General features: G+C 47.7%; 1 protein-coding gene across 1 annotated transcript in view; it reads right to left on the bottom strand.

Annotated features, from left to right (window-relative positions):
- Nucleotides 1-9,543, bottom strand: part of Stard10 (StAR related lipid transfer domain containing 10) — a 38,049-nt gene extending 28,506 nt beyond the window's left edge. The window contains exon 1 of the mRNA XM_008852732.3: nucleotides 9,538-9,543. The gene's annotated coding sequence lies outside the window, so the exon portion shown is untranslated. The remainder of the gene's footprint in view (nucleotides 1-9,537) is intronic.
- Nucleotides 9,544-17,483: the final 7,940 nt, after the last annotated feature.

Here is a 17,483-nt window from a genome sequence, read left to right as displayed (position 1 = left end):
GCCCTCCTTCCCCTAGCTCAGCTCGGGGCTCCCGGGCTCCGATCGCCTGGCTGGGTATTTTCCAGGCTGCGGAGGTAAGAGCTATGGGAGCGCGGGGCCCCGCCCCGCCCCGCCCCACCGGGTCCTAGCGCCTGCCCCCCTCGTGCCCCGAGGAGAGGGCATGGCCCGGGAGGAGCTGCCGTCCAGCCTGGGACTGCGGAGTCCGGGAGCTGTGGCGGAGGGAGAATGGGATCTCAGAGGAAGGATGAGGCTCAGAGAGGGATTCTGGAAGTTCCCTGTGAGCCCCTTCTCTCCGCCTCTCCCACCCTCACAGGTACACACTTTTGCAACAGCCTATTTATGCTCAAGCACACCTTACCCACAACACCTCAGAGATTCAAAGGTGGGCACACCCCCACCCCGTGACAATCAAGAGACTAACTCGCAGAAATGACAGCCCCTCAGTAACACAGAAGTGGCCACAGTATGCAACCCAGAACAACCAAGAGTATAACAAGCATACACACACCCAACTCAATTCCCAGTGGGGTATAGAAAGCCAGCCAGAAGTTGATCCAACTCACAAGGCTCAAGGTTCACAGGCTGGCCAGACTTGGGCAAAATTTCCATTCCAGGCTGGGCATGGTGGTGCACGCCTTTAGTCCCAGCACTTGGGAGGCAGAGGCAGGCAGATCTCTATGAGTTCAAGGCCAGCCTGGTCTACAAAGTGAGTTCCAGTCTAGCTGTGGCTACAGGGAGACCCTGTCTCAAAAAGACCCCCCCCCAAAAAAAATTCCCATTCCAGTCACCTTGGCCTGAAAGATGTAACTAGGACCCTCCTACAGCCCTAGACTATTTGGCTATTTTCCACAAGTCACCCTCTTCAGCACACCTGTGTACACACACCTCCCACTGACTACACTAGGTTCACAAAGAGCTCTGGCCCCAGACCTCTGGGGCTTCCCTATACCTTCCCCAGCAGAACACAGAGGACCAGAGCTAGCACCACAGCTGGGGTTAGATATGTCCACTAACATTTGTTCCCACCTTTCCAGCCTGGAAGCTCCTGCCCCTTGGGTCCTAGTGCCAGCTCTTCCCTAATCTATTCAATGTGAACTGAGACCAGGAACTCAACTTTCCTAAGGCCAGGCCAGTATGAATGTGTCAGTCTGTTTCTGTCACTGGCCCTAGACCACAGTAGGGCAAGGAGGGCCTTTGATGAGCTTTTCTGGGTCAGCTAGCTGCTAATAAGGTCCAATAACTGGCCACAATTGGCCCAGTCAGAGTGAGCCTATGGCCACACTCACTAGAGCAGGATTTTCAGCCTCCTCCAATTAGGGCTCTTGCTGTGCCCTCCGCACCCCCTCCCTGGGCCCTGGCTTCCCATCTACCAAAGGAGGGAGTCAGAAGTTCCCTCCTAGCCTCACCATGAAGAGCTCTGGGGTAGAACAGCTTTTCTTACAGGTGCTAAGAGAAAACTGAGGAGTCAGCACTGTGGGTTCACAAATAGAGGTTTTTTGTTTTTTGTTTTTTTTTTTTTTTCTGAAGTGCCTAGGGCTCTGAGATGTTTGTAAAGAGTGCCCAGTTTTTAAAATGAGCAGGAAACTAGATGTGGTAGCACACACCTGTAATCCAATTTCTTAGGACAATGAAGCAAGAGGATCGAAACTTCAAAACTTTTCTGGGCAACATAGTGAGTTCAAAAACCAGCCCAGGCAACTTAATAAGACTGACACAAATGAAAAAAAATAAGGGATGAGGATAGAACTCAGTAGCAGAGCCCTGGGTTTTATCCTTAGTACCACAAATAAAAACAATCAAAAATAAAAATCAAAATGAGCAGGGACAAGCAGGCAGCCATAATGGCAAGTGACCCTGAAGGGCATTCTACAAAGCAAGTCTTCTTTAAAAAAGCTTCAGGTCTCCATCAGGCCTGTGTGATAACCTTAGATCTTCAGGCCTCCCATCTGCAGTGTGGGAAGTAGCTTCAGCTAATCACACACACAACCTCTAAACCCACACTCTTTAGAAGTGTCTAGAAACGAGTAGGTGGCATTTGGGGCTGGCTTTGGGCTCAGGAGGCCTAGGCTCTGACTCTCTGGACTTTCTCTGCCTGAGTCCACCTCTATGCAGGGTACTGCTTCCCTAGGCCTCTGTGTGTTTCTGACCCCATACCTCCCAGGCCAGTGGGAGGCCCAAGGGGGGACTTCAGCAAAGCCAAAACCTGCTTTGTAAACTGGATCCTCAGAGACTGACCACAAAGAAGAGGCAGGACAGTAGTGGCCTGATGGCTCCTGCCTTTTTGGGGCCCCAATAACATACATCTTGACAGACAGACATCAGGCATCAGGGCACTAAACCACTCAGGCACACCTTCCAGTCTAGGGGAAAAAGATAAGGCTGGGATGACAGCAGAAGGTGGCTGTGAGGGCAAACTGACAGAAGGACCTCCCACCAACCACAAGGCTGCCAATCTGAAGGGAAGACAGCCAGCAAGGAACAGATGGCAGGAGCCAAACTGTCACTCATATAACCCAGATTAATTAAGAAAAAAATATTTGGGGTCTTGGGTCAGTAATAGTGGGTGACCTAACAGTCCTGGGCTCATCCCTGGGACCTGGGATCTAACCAGGCCACAATGGATGATCAGAAGGATGTCACTTCATGCTACTCATAAATTTGCCCTTCCAAGCCCCCCCCCCCCCCAGAATTTATGTGTCCCTAGCTCTGAGGCTCTTAACAGCCTCTTGAACATGACAAAGTAGCTCCAAATCATGTCTCACCACATCCCTGAGAGGCAGAGATAAAGGCAAGCTGCTCCCAGGCCCAGGAGGTAGGGAGCAAGCTTGGCAGAAGAGTCTGGACAGGAGTTTGAGGACCCAGGTACCCCTGGTTCCTATAGCCTGGCTGTGGACCCGTGTTCAAATTAGGACACTACCATTTCCTGGCTATGTGATCAGATGCAGTGCTCTCCTCTCTCTCCTCTCTCCTCTCTCTCTCTCTCTCTCTCTCTCTCTCTCTCTCTCTCTCTCTCTGCCTCTTTCCTCATCGGGTATATTACCCTCTGATAATTGGTACAATGAAGACTTGTACCCGTGCCAGTTTCACCCCCCAAACAAGTAATGCAAAATACAACTGGAAGATGGTGCAGAACAGAGAACACACTGTCCAAACTGTGCTTCCAACTAAAAAGATTAAGGTAATGTCTTGATGTAATTTTTCTAGATTCTGGTGAAAGATTAGACAGTACTTTCGAAAGGTTGGCAAAGCATGACCCCTTGCTGTGCCTGTTTGGTGCCCTCCCCCTGAATGGGCCCCTCCACAGAAGGTAGGTAAGGCACCTGTAAGCCCCAGAGCGGAGCCTAGTCTGGCTCCTCTATAGCTCCCAGCTCCAAAAAGGGTGGCACGGAGCAGGCACCCTGGGGCTAAAGAGGTGGGAGTGTGTGGGAAAGAGTGCCTGAGATGCTTAGGGAACATAAGGACTCAAGGCCTGGGGTGCTGAGCAAGCTGGACCTTCCTCATAGAGAGGGCAACCACTTAAGGGGGCCTCCAGTACCTCAGCACTGTGATTCCTGGAATGCAGGAGGCAGAGGTCACTGAGATTTACGCCAGACAGCCACTGAAGCAGAGGTGTCACGGACCCTAACAGCACCTGCCTAGAGTGACCCCTTTACCTGCTCCTTAACCCTCTCAACTCCCTGCACCAAATTTAAAGACCTTCAAAAAGGTGAAGAAACCAAGACCCAGATAGCAGCAACCATGGAAAATAAAAACCTAGAAGTTGGGTATGGTAGAGGCACTTGGGAGGTGGAGGCAGATTCTGGAGACCAAAGTCATCTCCTCAGTTACATAGGGAGCTTGAAGCTAGTCTGGTCTACACAGAACTAAAGAAAGAAGACTCAGTTCTCCTGGCTCCTAGCCTGAGATTGCGTGCACGCGCACGCGCGCACACACACACACACACACACACATCTTGGTAAGTTACTACTTTTCTTTAATAATTTCCTCCTCCCCGACAGTGCCTGCCACCCCCCACCCCCCCTTTTTGAGACAGGGTCTAACTCTGTATTCTAGCAAGCCAGCTTGGAACTTGAGGCAATCCTCTTGGCTCAGCCTCCCAAAAGTGCTCTGATTACGGGAATGAGTCACCATGCTCAGCACACACAAATCTTGACTTGTTCCTGGGCACCTACCCCTACTCACCATCTAGATAGACAGATGACAGCCTTTGGATGAATTATGCCCCCCATGGGCCCCTTCTTCCCTGCTTCCTTCCTCAGGGTAACCCTGTTTGCCAATGTGGGTGGAGCAAATTCCCAAGTTGTCTAGGGCAACACGACAGAATCCTAGGCCCACTGTTCTAGAAGATTAGACAGTGACTTCTGTGATGTCACCAGGAAATAGGGTGGACAAGAGGCTCTGTGCATATGCCCTCAGGTCAGAGCCCTTTGAGGCCACCAAGGCTGACTTGGCCTTTAGAGAGCCATGCCTTGTTACGGTGGAAATAGGAGCTATTTTCCAGTCCCACAAGTTCCAGGATCTAAGTATTTACTTAAGGTGGGTCTCATGGCTTTACTGGGCCTCCCAGAGCAAACAGCCCAAAGCCTCCCTGAGGGAGCCACAGCCACCAAGCCAATCATTCAAGGTCACCCACATCCTCCTTCATGGTTATACAGCCATATATTGTCACTTGATGTCCTTTTCCAGTCCAACATAGACACACATCATCTCAGAGTTACACACACGACCAGCCTGACACAGAAGCATGTATACACATGGTCACACAGCACCAGAGTGAAGCTACCAGATAAAAAAAATGCAGGATGCCTTAATGAAATTTGAATTTTAGACACACACCAGATGAATCGTTTTTACTACAAATATGTCCCAAGTATTTGCTAAATCTGAAAACCTTATAGCTAAGGCACTGCCACACCCACATTGCCCAACCATGCAGTGCTGCATAGCCACACACCATTCCCCACAGATCTCAGGTGCCTGATGCATCAAGGGAATATACACACTGTATCCAAGTCACAGCAATGCACACTGCTCTCTGCACAGCCTTTCCATGAGGAGGCACCAGGCCAGAACACGTCTTCTAGACTCATCTTATCTCACAACAACCTTAGGCCAAGGGGCCTTTAGCCCCCTTGACAGCTGAGGAAAATAAGGTCCAACAAGAATTAGAATCACTGAGTGTGGTGGAACACACTCAGCAGAATGCTTTAACCCCAGCATTCTGAAGGCAAAACCAAGAAAATCTCTGTGAGATCCAGGCCAGCTTGGGCTACAGGGAGACCCTGTCTCAAAAAAAAAAGAAAACCAAGAAGAATCTACCACAGGTGTCCCAACTTGGGAAGTCAGAGGAGGGTCACACCCTGACCTCTCCCTACCGGCCCCTCTAGTTCTAAAAAGTGATGACTGCAATGACTCAGGGCTCTAAGGGCAAAGCCTTGAGAGGAAATAAGGAACCAAAAGAAGGAAGTTGTATGGGTTGTGAGAAAGGGGCCATTGTCACAGGGAGTCCCAGGAGTTCTGCCCACCCTGGTAGAAAAAAGTCTTGTTCTTCATGAAGACACTCAAGACACTCCCGTACCACCCAGCCTGAGCATGGAGTCAAGGGGAGGGCTTAGAGTCAGCAGATGGATCTGGTGCCTCTAACAGGAAATTCAAGGGCTTCTGGAAGGCTGCATCGAACCAGTCATCAATCAAACTGCATTCCTGTGAGCAGCAGTCCTGACAGACCTTGTCAGCAGGGTCCCAGCACATGGGTGTATGGTGGCCACAGGCCCTGGGATCTTTCATGAAGTGGGTGTGGGGAAGGCATTCCCAAGATTCTGCTGGAGCCCTGCCCAGCTGCGTCTCTCTAGGCCTGTTTTCCTGTCTCAAGGGCATTTCCACAAGACTGAGGCAGGAGGGTCTAGGGAGGCATCTGTCCACTGTTAAGTCCTTCAGCATGGGGAAGACACTTCTCTCTCCCCAGAGCCTGGGATGTCCTGGGCCGCAGGAATCTACAAAACCCAGGACTCAGGTATAGGAGCTGAAGGATAGAACACGAAGGATGGGCAAGGAGGCCTGTGGATGGCATGTAGAACCCAGGTTAGCAGTCTAGGAAAGTGGATTGGGCCAGGGAGACAAGCTGACTGGATTGGACACAGTGTCCCAACTGTGCAGGATCTAGAACAACTTATGTGGCCTCTCTGTGTCCAGACTGTCCTGCCTCTAAGTCTAGACTGATGAGATTTATGTCATTACAAAGGGAGTGGATTGAGTCACTACTCATAGAGTGCTGAGCTCTATGTGCCTGGACTACAGTGAGTATTCAATACATGCATAGCTACCATGAGTTCCTATCTCCCAGGCCTCCTTACCCCCAGGTCTGGCATCTGTCCCCAACAGAGGGCCTCCTTTGTTCCTATTTTCTTGACATGGGTTCACCTGGAGCCTAGAGGTTGAGTGTGGATGATGACATGTTGTCCTCTATCTTCATCCTCTGTTTCTACAACTGCCAATGACTTGGTTTTGTCACCTTTTGAAGGCATTAGCTCCTTATGTTCACATAGCTCCTTCCAGCAGGGCACAGGGAGCCTGGCCTGGTTCCCAGACTGAGTAAAGTGAAGGGCCGATGGGAGTGGGTTCTCTGGGGGCTTTCTCAGAAAATGGTGCTCTGAGAACCAAGTTGTGTCAAGGTTCATTTTGGGGTTAAAAATCTAGAACAGGCCTACAGCAGGCTCAGCCACCATGAGGCACTGTTTCCTGGGAGACTTTTCTCCAGCCCTACGTCTCTGATGCCCTGGTCAGTGGGCATCTCCAAGTCTTCCTTGGGGGAGGCTGCCTCCTTCAGCACTTCCTAAATTTAGGGCTTGGCTCTGTGACTCATTTCTGAATCTACTCGGCTCCCTCCTCCAGGAGTGTACTCCCACGGTACTTTTATCCTCTGCTGCCTCAGATTGAAGAATATGGCCCCAGAATCCCATGGGAGCCCTATGGTAAGAAGGGCTCCCTGCTCCCACTTGCCTACTAGTAGCTCTAGGCTCTTCTCTGACCAGCTCCTACACGCAAACTTGCTTATATGTCTTCCCAATATCCCCTTCTCCAACGAGAGCTGCTATACATACCTTGGCAATGTGGCCACTTTGGGGGCTGCTTCCCAGCAGGACTGGGATGACTATGGGGGAATGGGGGCAGAACCAAGCCCTACCCTCTGCTATCTGGCTGCCAGATAGAGCCCACACCTGAAGGCAGGAGGTCAGCTTCCACACTAGACTCCCTTTCTCCTGGCCTAACTGCACTTCTCTTTGCCCCCTCTAAATAAGGGGTTTGAACCACACCATTATGGAGGCCTGGACCAAAACTGAAATTAGCACAGAGCTAGGCCTCCACCCATCCTCAAGCAGGGTGGGCCAGGGATATAGTATCTAATGTCTATTTGCCTAGTCTCCCATCCAGGCCCTCCCTCTGACCCCAATGCCTACTTCATTCAGGGAAAACACGGGCCAAAAGCTTGCTATTAGCCTTCCTAGACCTTTGCCCTCCAAAGGAGCTGTAATGAGCCCAGGTAGAGTCTGGTTTCTATATGTCCAGGGCTGTAATGTGCAACCTGGAACAAGACTCCCCTTAATTCTGGGCCTCAGGATGTGGGGAGGAGGATGTACATGCGGTGGTGTCAACACTGCAAACAGCTCTTCCCTGCCAGGCTTCCTGGGCCAGAAATGGGAGCCTGGGTCTATTTCACTTCCAGAAATGTTGGCGCCCCAAAGGCATGGTGAGGAGGTTTGCAGGAGAAGGACAGACCTGGCACTGCTGCCTGGTTGGAGAAAAACCCAATTTGTAGCATGCCTCAACCTGTCTTTCCGGGAAGCAGCAATAGCCAGCATTTATCATTACCACATGCCTGGTGGTGTCCTCTGTGTTAGACAGGTCATAACTCATTTAATTTATAGTTAAACCTCTAGACAGCCCTGAGTAATGCTTACCACCTCCACTTTGGAGACTACTGAAAACTCAAAAGAGGTGCAGTGACTTATCCAGGGTCACAGTATTGACATTGTGAGGGCTGATAAAAAAACAAGACTGACTGTAATCCTGGCTTTCATTGGCTACTTTAAAAAAAAAACTCTTCTCAGAGTATACATTAGATGCTCCATAAATGTTTGATGAAGATGTTTGTTTATTGCCATGTAATGTTTTTTTTTTTTTTTTTTTGGTCTTTTTGAGACAGGGTCTTCCTGTAGCCCCAGCTGTCCTGAAACTCACTATGTAGACCAGGCTGGCCTTGAACTCACAGAGATCCGCCTGCTTCTGCCTCCCAAGTGCTGGGATTAAAGGTGTACGCTACCACACCTGGCCTTAGGGATTTTTTTTTTTTTTTTGGTCCATTGCCATGTAAAAGAAAGATCTCTATCCTAATCCAATTATATCTCAACTTCTGTGTGTCCCTACGACAATCCTTTTCCAAGCCCGGTGTGGTGGCACATGCCTGGAATCCCAGCACTTGGCATGATAAGAAAGGAGGATTACTTCGACTGTGAAGCCAATCTTTTTTTTTTTTTTTTTTTTTTTTTTGTCTTTTTTTTTGTCCTTGTAACCCCAGCTGGCCTGGACCTCACTATGTAAACCAGGCTGGCCTTGAACTCACAGAGATCTGCCTGCTTCTGCCTCCTGAATGCTAGGATTAAAGGCATGTGCCACCATGCCCGGCTGACCCTGACTTAAAAAAATCAAGCCAGGCATGGTGGGGCAGGCCTTTAATCCTAGCTCTGAGATAGAGGGCATTCTGGTCTACATAGTGAGTTTCAGGCTAGCTGGGGCCACAGGGAGACCCTGTCTCAACTCCCACCTCCAAAAAAGAAAGAAATCAACACACACACACACACACACACGCAGAGAGAGAGAATTTTTTGACAGGGTCTCATGTATCCCAGGCTGGCCTCAAACGGGCTATGTAACTGAGGATGACCTTGAACTCCTGATCCTCCTGTCCCCAAATTGTGGGATTACAAGAATGTACCATCATGCCCAGTTTATTGCAGTACTGGGGATTGAACCCAGGGCTTTGTGCATGTCAGACAAGTACTCTACCAACAGCTATATTCCCAGCCTTCCTCTCCCTTCTTTAGCCTTAGTTTTCCTGGCTGAAAAATATCAATGAGAAGTGAGAGCAGATTAGCTACTTGGAGGTGGGATTCATCTTGGATTTCTATTGCTGCTCTCACCCACTTTTCTTGAGTTGTCCAAAAAGACCCCATATGCAACCAGACTTAGCAGTGTCTCCCAAATTGTGCTGGTCTCCCCTCAAGTCACTAGAGCACTCCAGGAACAGCTGCATAAAACAGCTCCACTACTATAAGGCACAGATAAACAGAGGAAAAGCTCTCTTCCCTCGTAGACAGCTGCTTGATTTTTTTGGGTGGCATGGTGCCACTTTATTCCTCTGGGTATTCTAAAGGCTTCTAGAGCCTCAGTTCAGTGTACATCATGACCTCTCCCTATCACCTGCGCCAACCCCACTATCATTTCTGTTGCTGCTGGCCCTATCTGAAGTGGTCAGAGCACCTGTGCCCCCAGGCTCAGGAGTCTGATGCCCTCCCAACTCCTCTCCTTTCAAAGCTGTTTGCCTTAGTGATGCCTCTCCTCTGCCACACCTGGAGAAACAGGGTTTGTACAGCTTCAGCAACACCGTTCTCTTCCATTGACATTCTCAACTTCCTGCATCTGATGATCATCTCACTGGAGCCAGGCACTCCTCATCAGAACAAGTTGGAGCAGAACCATTGGACCAGCTACTCCCTCAGGTCTTCCTGGTAGTCTGGTTGTCCAACAAAGATGCTGATCCTTGGAGTGAAAGGAAGCGCTCCAGATCCAAAGGTAGAAGCTGAGTTCTAGTCCTTGTTCACCCACTGCTGAGACCTGGGGTTAGCCCAAGGCCTCTTTGGGACCTCCAGGCTTGCAATTTTCAGAAAGAGGAAATGGGTCTTTCAGTCTGTATTCACCTGGCTGTAATAATCTTTTGCCTTTATAGACTGCTTGGGAGTTTCATTTCCATCCCTGGATCTCATTTGCTCCTCCCCACAAGCTAATCCCATCTAGAAACGAGAGAGCTTAGGTTCCTAAAGAAACAATGACCCAAATCACATAGCAAATAAAAAGTAGAAGCTGGGTTATAAAGCTCTGGCATCTTCCTCTGGTCCTTTATGCTCTTTTTAAAATCCTGTGTGAGGATCTAGGCAACGAGGGGTCTGTGCTTCGCAAACCATAAAAGGACCCAGAAACATGAGTAGACAATTCCGTTACAGCTCATCCGGTTATCCTAGCTCAGGCGCCCCCGCCCGTCCATCTCGAGGCGCTCCCACCACGCAGGCGCTTTTTGGTGTTTACCCCGGCCACGAGACCCGAGATTGCGCATGCGCAAACGGCCGAAACACGCCGTTGCCAAAAGGACTAAAAGCGGCCTCAAGCCCTCTAGTGGTCCCCTGGGGCGACTTCACGGAGATCGAGGCGTCTCTACAGCCCCGGAGCGGAGGCGAGCCGATAAGTCCGACTCCTCTCCCGGTCCCAGCATCTGCCTCTGCTCCGCGAAGCCTGAGGCCAGATTCTAACATCCAACGCCGACGAGGCCTAGCCTGGAACGAGGCCCCGGAGGTCCGGAGCACTGCAGCATGGGCGTTGTAGTTCTCCGCTGGGACCTCACTGGGGTGGAGCGTTGTAAAAACTACGTTTCCCGAAAGTCCAAGAGTCAGAGTCGCAGAAAGGCATGTTGGGAGGTGGAGTTCGGCGATGGCTTAAAAAGAACGCTGCACCTGCTACTTGGTTTGTCTGTATTCACAGAGGTGACCATTACCTTGGAATTTTTTTTTCTCTCCCTTTTTGAGACGGAGTCTCACCATGTATTCCTGGCTGGCCTGGAACTCACTATATAAACCAGGGTGGCTTGGAACTCACAGAGATCCACCAGCCTCTGCCTGCCAAGGCCTGTGCCACCACACCCCACCTGCCTTGGACTCTTTAATCCTTCTGTTAAAGTCATCGCGTGCGCCCGTGTGTGCTCTAATTATATGTAGCACAGGATGACTTTGATCCTCCTGCCTTCACCTCCTGTGTGCTGGGATTACAGGTCTGTGCCACCGGGCCCAGTTTAAATAGAACTTTGTGCAATGATGGAAGTAATTGGTGTCAGCACTGTCCAATACTGTAACCTCTAGTTTGTGGCTACTGAACACTTGAAACATGGCTAAATGCCATGAAAGAATTAAACATTTTTGGCTCACATTATGGCCCACTCCTGTAATCCCTGGTCGTAGATGTTGGAAGTGGGAAGAACAAGAGTCTGAGGATGGCCTCCATAATAAACCTGTTTTAAATAGCCATGGGCTCAGGGCTGGACAGATAGCTCAGCAGTTAAGAACACTGGCTGTTCTTGCGGAAGACCCGGGTTCGAATCCCAGCACCCACATGGCAGCTAACAACTGTTCAGGGGATCTGACAGTCTCTTCTGTGCTCCACGGACATTGCACGACACAGGTGCACTTACATACATGTAGGCAATATATGCATACACATAAAATATAAAATAAAATAAATAAGCCATGGGCTAGAAATGTAGCTCAGTGATAGTGTTGGCCTAGAAGACAGAAGGCCCTGGGTTTAAACCCCAGCCCCAGGGGAAAAAAAAAACAACTAAAAACTTAATTGAATATATTTTAAATTTAATTAATTTAAATGGCTACCTTGTGGATAGGGCTACTTTGTTGCTATCATAAATTAAACCTGTTACCATCTTCACCACCTTGGTCTCACCTTGCTTTCTGAGGCCCACAATTCATTTCTTCCATTTCTTCCAGTTCATTTCTAGCAGTTTTTGCAGTTTCCTCCTCCATTGTGTGTTCCTTGCAATGTAAAGATTAGTTTGGACTGTAAAAACCTTCCCTGCTGTTCATTAGGCTAGAATAACAGGCACAGAGAAAACCAGCTGTAAAATTAACAGGAAATAATCTTTTTCCCAAGGACATACTGCAGCTATAAAATGTTATAATGACCTCCTGCTTTGAGTTACAATTTATTTCTTACCAACCCAGCAGGCTTGTTTTCTGAAATCATAGACTATCAGGAATTTAACTGTTTGAAATTATATGAACAAGAATGAAACTCTTGCCTGGGGGAATCTAAGTCACTGAGTGGACAGAATTTACAACTCAGGTGTAAAGATCCAGGTAAAGGACTGATTTTTGTTTTTTTGAGACAGGGTCCCCCTGTAGCCCCAGCTAGGCTGGAACATGCTATATAGACCAGGCTGCCCTTGATCTCAAGAGAGCTGCCTGCTTCTGCCTCCTAACTGCTTGGATACCATTTCCTGGCATCAGATAAAGGATTTCTGAACAAACATCTATATTGTTTTCAAGGAAACAGGATTCTGGGTCCACTTAGCAGTACAGGCTGCTAAAGGGATGCTGATCCCTGTTTTGAGCCTTTCAAAATGATGTGTTGCTTAAATTTCACCAGACCACCAGATTAAGTTGGCTGAAGCTGAGGAAAAAGTAGAGGAAAAACTACACCTATGTTAAACAGTCTACAAAGCTTATTGAGTCAAACTTAAATGATTGTGGGCTGGAGAAATGGCTCAGCAGCTAAGATCACTGGGTGCTCTTGCTCAGGACCCAGGTTCAGTTCCCAGCACCCACCCACATGGCAGCTAACAAGCATCTGTAGCTCCAGTTCCAGGGGATCCAATACATCAGATCCACCTTCTGGTCTCCACAGGCATTGCAATCATATGGTGCACCTACATACATACAGGCAAAACATTCATACACAGAAAATAAAAATAAATTTTTAAAAATAAAGATTGTGGAGCTGGGCATGGAGGTGCATGTGTTTAATCCCAGCACTCAGGAGGCAGGGACAGATCTCTGAGAGGCTGGAGCTAGTCTGGTCTACACAGCTAGGCCAGCTGAGGTAACAGGGAGGCCCTGTCTCAAAAACCAAACAAAAACCTTCAGTGATTGTGGACAGATGGAATGTTGCAGGTCAAGAGCCAATTTATCTTGGACTATCTTTAGCCCCTTAAATAGCCACTGATTGCTCACCTCTATGTTTGACCTGACAACCTTGTGACTATCAGGTAAAATAGTTTTCAGAATGTATAAACAGGTCCCTAATTTCCACCAACCCAAAAGCTAAGAATTGTCATCAGACAGCATCTGAGGTCTGTTGCAGAGATTTCTCTGCTGTAATCTGCCTACCTGATGTTCCCACTGATGTATTTAAAATGTCTTGATCTATAACTTTGCTTTGTTACTATACAATTTTCATAGTGTTACTACTTCAGAACATGGTTATTTGGGGTAGCCTAATCTGTGTTCCAGGGCCATGTCACTCATATTTGGCACCAGAATAAACTTTCCCTTATTCCCTCTGAGGTGTGAGCTGTTTTCTGAGTTGACAGTGTACTGATGGTGGTGGGAAATGTACTGATGTGCACTGCAGTTGTCATGCTGAGCGTGGCTACAGACACCCACCAGCTACTTTGTGGTGTTTCTGGTGGAGCCACTGTAGTAACCCACTCAGTTATGTAACTGGTCCCTGGATCTTGAGCTCTTAAAAGGGCTTATTGCTGTCCTCTGGGTCTGCGTTTGACTTCACGTTGATTTTGTCTCTTGGCCAGAGCAGTAAAAACTGTCACCAAAATCTGTAATGTAACCACAGATGAAAATGTCCACGTCATGAAGTGCCTTGTTTCCAAAAACAGTCCCCATGAGCTACATGGTACACTTCAATTTCTTTGGGCATGTAGTGCCCACAGTGTGTTGCACTACATCAAGATCTTCCTGGTGGTCCATAGGCAGCTTCAGCATACTGAGCTGATGACCATGCAAGGGCTGCCCCCAACCTGGACATCATGGGGCCCCACATAACTGTGGGGTCTGCTCTGTGCTGGTTACTGGTGTATGCCATCATCTCTCCATCTCCCATATTCTGCCAGTTCAGGCTAAGGATAAACATGGCCATTCTCTGTCCACACCAACTCAACTGTCAATCCCATGGTTTATGCCTGCTTGAATGGAGACTTCTGCTATCCTCTTCACAAAATCACTTCCAGGTATATTCTCTGCTAGATGTCAAAAGTAAGAAAAGACATGGGACATAGCCTGCTCTCAATGTGGCCTGTGACCTCAGCTCTGGCATTCTCTAGGAGACAGAACAAACTCACAAAAAACAGGACAGGGTGTGCTTGGCTGATGCCATTGTGAAATACAGTACATTAGTTACTTTTCCTGTTGCTATGAAAAGATGCCTCAAAAAAAAGCAACTTAAGGGAGAAAGGTCTTATTTTGACTCAGTTTGAGGACAGAGCCCATCATGGCAGGGACATCATGAAGGTAGGTATGAGGAGGCTGGTCATGTTACATCTATAGTCAGGAGGCAGAGAGAGAGGAATGTTAGTGCTCAGTTCACTTTTTAAAATTTATTTTTACTTTATGTGTATGATTGTATATATATGCCTGTATGTAAGTACACTATGTGCATGCAGTGCCTGTAGAGGCCAGAAGAGGGCAACAGATCTCCTACACAACCATGTGGGTGCTGGGAACTGAAGCTGGGACCTCTGCAAGAGCAGTCAATGCTCCTAACCACTGAGCTATCTCTCCAGCCTCCTGACTTTCTTTTTATTCAGTCCAGGACCCAGACCCATGGACTTGAGTACCATTCCACATTTAAAGTGGGTCTTTCCACCTTGATTAACCTAATCCCATCATGTTGACATTCAAGTGTAATCATAATAACTTACTTCATGGGCCTGTGACTGTCTCTTTTGAGCACTTCCCTGCAATTTGCACATACTAAACTAGTATGTACGTACTATTAGCAGGGTCCAAGGATTGACAAATATTTTTATGGTTCTGTATTGCTTTGGGGTAATGTTGGCAGCTTGAATGGAGTCTAAAAGACTTTTTGTTGTTTCTAAGAGTCTGAATCTGTTATGGAAAAAAATGGCTGAAATTATTTTACTGTAGAATACTGTATACTATTATAATGCAAATATTTTTAAATTTAGGGGCAATGAAAAACTAAAAGTTGGCTGTACTAAAAATGTATACTTGCTGGGTGTGGTGGTGCATACCTTTAATCCCAGCACTTGGGAGGCAGAGGCAGGCAGATCTTTGTGAGTTCGAGGCCAGCCTGGTCTACATAGTGAGTTCCAGGACAGCTGGGGCTACAAGGAGACCCTGTCGGCCCCTGTTTAAAAAAAAAAAAAAAAAAAAAAAAAAAAAGTATCCTGTTCCTAGGAAAGTCATCAGGAAAAATATAATTTTCTGATCAAGAAACTGAGGTTGGGGGGGGGGCTGGAGAGATGGCTCAGCAGTTAAGAGCACTGTCTGCTCCTGCAGAGGACCTGGGTTTGATTACCAGCACCCACATGGTTAACAACCATCTGTAGTTCCAGTTCCAGGGGATCTGATGCCTTCTCCTGACCTCTGTGGGCATTGTAAGACAAGGGTGCATTTACATGCATGCAGGCAATACACTCATACACATAAAATAAAAATAATAAATAAAAATTTTAAAAAAAAAAGAGAAACTGATGTTGGGGGCTGGCGAGATGTCTCTGCTGTTAAAAGAACTTGCTGTTCTAGGGTTCAGTTCCCAGCATCTATACCAGGTGACTCATAACAGCCTGTAACTTCAGTTCTATAGAATCCAACACCCTCTTCTGGCCTCTGAGGGCACTGCACACTTGTGACACACACCCACATAACATACCCACACACATATGCACAAAGATAATAAATCTTTTTTAAAAACCCTGCTGTTTGAGCTGGGGTTGTGATGTACCCCTTTAATCATGGCACTTGGGAAACAGGTGGAAGTCTATGAGATTGAGGCCATCCTAGTTTATATAGAGCGTTCCAGTCCAGTCAGGGCTATGTAATAATAATAATAATAATAATAATAATAATAAGACTATCTCACTTTATATTCCTAGGGCTCACTATGTAGCTGAGGATGACCCTGAACTCATGATCTTCCTGCCTCTACCTCCCAAGTGCTATACTTACAGGCATGTGCCACCACTCCCAACTTTTTTTTAAAGAGAGGGTTTCATTAGGTGGCCCAGACTGATGTTGAACTTGTAATGCCTCTGCTTCAGCCTCCCAAGTGCTGGAATTACATAAGTGTAACATTATGTCCAGCAATGAACTTGACTAGTAGACAATGTTTTCTGTTTTGTTTTGAGAAGGGTCTTGCTGTGTAACTGAGGCTGACCTCAATCTTGTGGTGATTCTTTTGCCTCTGTCTCCTGAGTACCAGTATTACCCATCATAACCAGCTTAGACTGTTTTTGTCAATAGTGGTCTTTGTCTGATTAGGTTAGGACAACCTAAAATGTTTGTGTATTAGTTACTTTTCTGTTGCTGTGATAGAAACACCATGACCAAGGGAACTTATAAAAGGAAGCATTTATTTAGTCTATGGTTCCAAAGGGGCAAGAATCAGTCCATCATGGCAGGGAAGGATAGCAGGAGAGGTAGCTGGAGTAGAAGCAGAAAGCAGAAGCACACATATTCAAGCAGGCACAGGAAGCAGAGTGACTGAAGACCTGGCAAGACTTAAGGAACTCTGTAAGCCCACCTGCTTACAGAGTGATATGCTTCTTCCAGCATAACCCCACCTTCTAAGACCTCCCACAACAGGACCACTAACTGGGAACAAATTGTGCAAGTACTTGGAGTCTATGGGGGACATTTTCATTCAAACCACCACATTCCACTGCCTGACCCTCATAGGCTCATGACCATATAAAATGCAAAATGCATTTAGTCCAAACTTAAACGTTCCCATAGTCTTTACCAGTCTCAATAGTATTCAAAAGTCCACAGTCTAAAGTCTCTTCTGAGACTCAGGACAATATCTTAACTGTAAGCCTTTGTAAAATCAAAAGACAAATTACAAACTCCCAACGTACAATGGAACTGAGTCCACATTCCCATTCCAAAGGGGAGGAATAGAAGCATAGAGAGGAAACACTGGATCAAAACAAGGCCAAAAACCAGCAGGGCTAACACCAAATCCAGTAGCTCCACCTTCAACTTCTGGGACTTTACTTCCAGTAGGGCTTAGATGGCTCAGCCCCTCTAGCTTTGCTGTGTGCAACATACATCTCTCTCGGGTATGTACCACTCCCTGTATGCAGCTCTCCTTGGCAGATGTCAGACAGCTTTGGCATCTCAAACATCTTCTTGGGGTCTCCAGTGCCAACCAGGCTTCACCTTTACAGCTTCATACAATGGTCTTTTGGGGCCTCTTGGCCTGTTAGGGCCTTCTTTATGCAAGGACACCCCTGCTGCATACTGCCTGGCCTCAGCTGCTCTCTGAAATTGTGGAGGGAAGAACTGACGACCCCTTCACTCTTGCATCTTTTATGCCTCTAAAGCCAGCACCAGGTGAGCAACACTGCCAAGTTTGACTACAAGTTTAGGATGGACCCCAGCCTGCTTCATCCA

Source organism: Nannospalax galili, unplaced genomic scaffold, assembly GCF_000622305.1.
Source record: "Nannospalax galili isolate Female #2095 unplaced genomic scaffold, S.galili_v1.0 scaffold686, whole genome shotgun sequence".
NCBI lineage: Eukaryota > Metazoa > Chordata > Mammalia > Rodentia > Spalacidae > Nannospalax > Nannospalax galili.
This window is presented reverse-complemented; position numbering and strand designations above follow the sequence as displayed.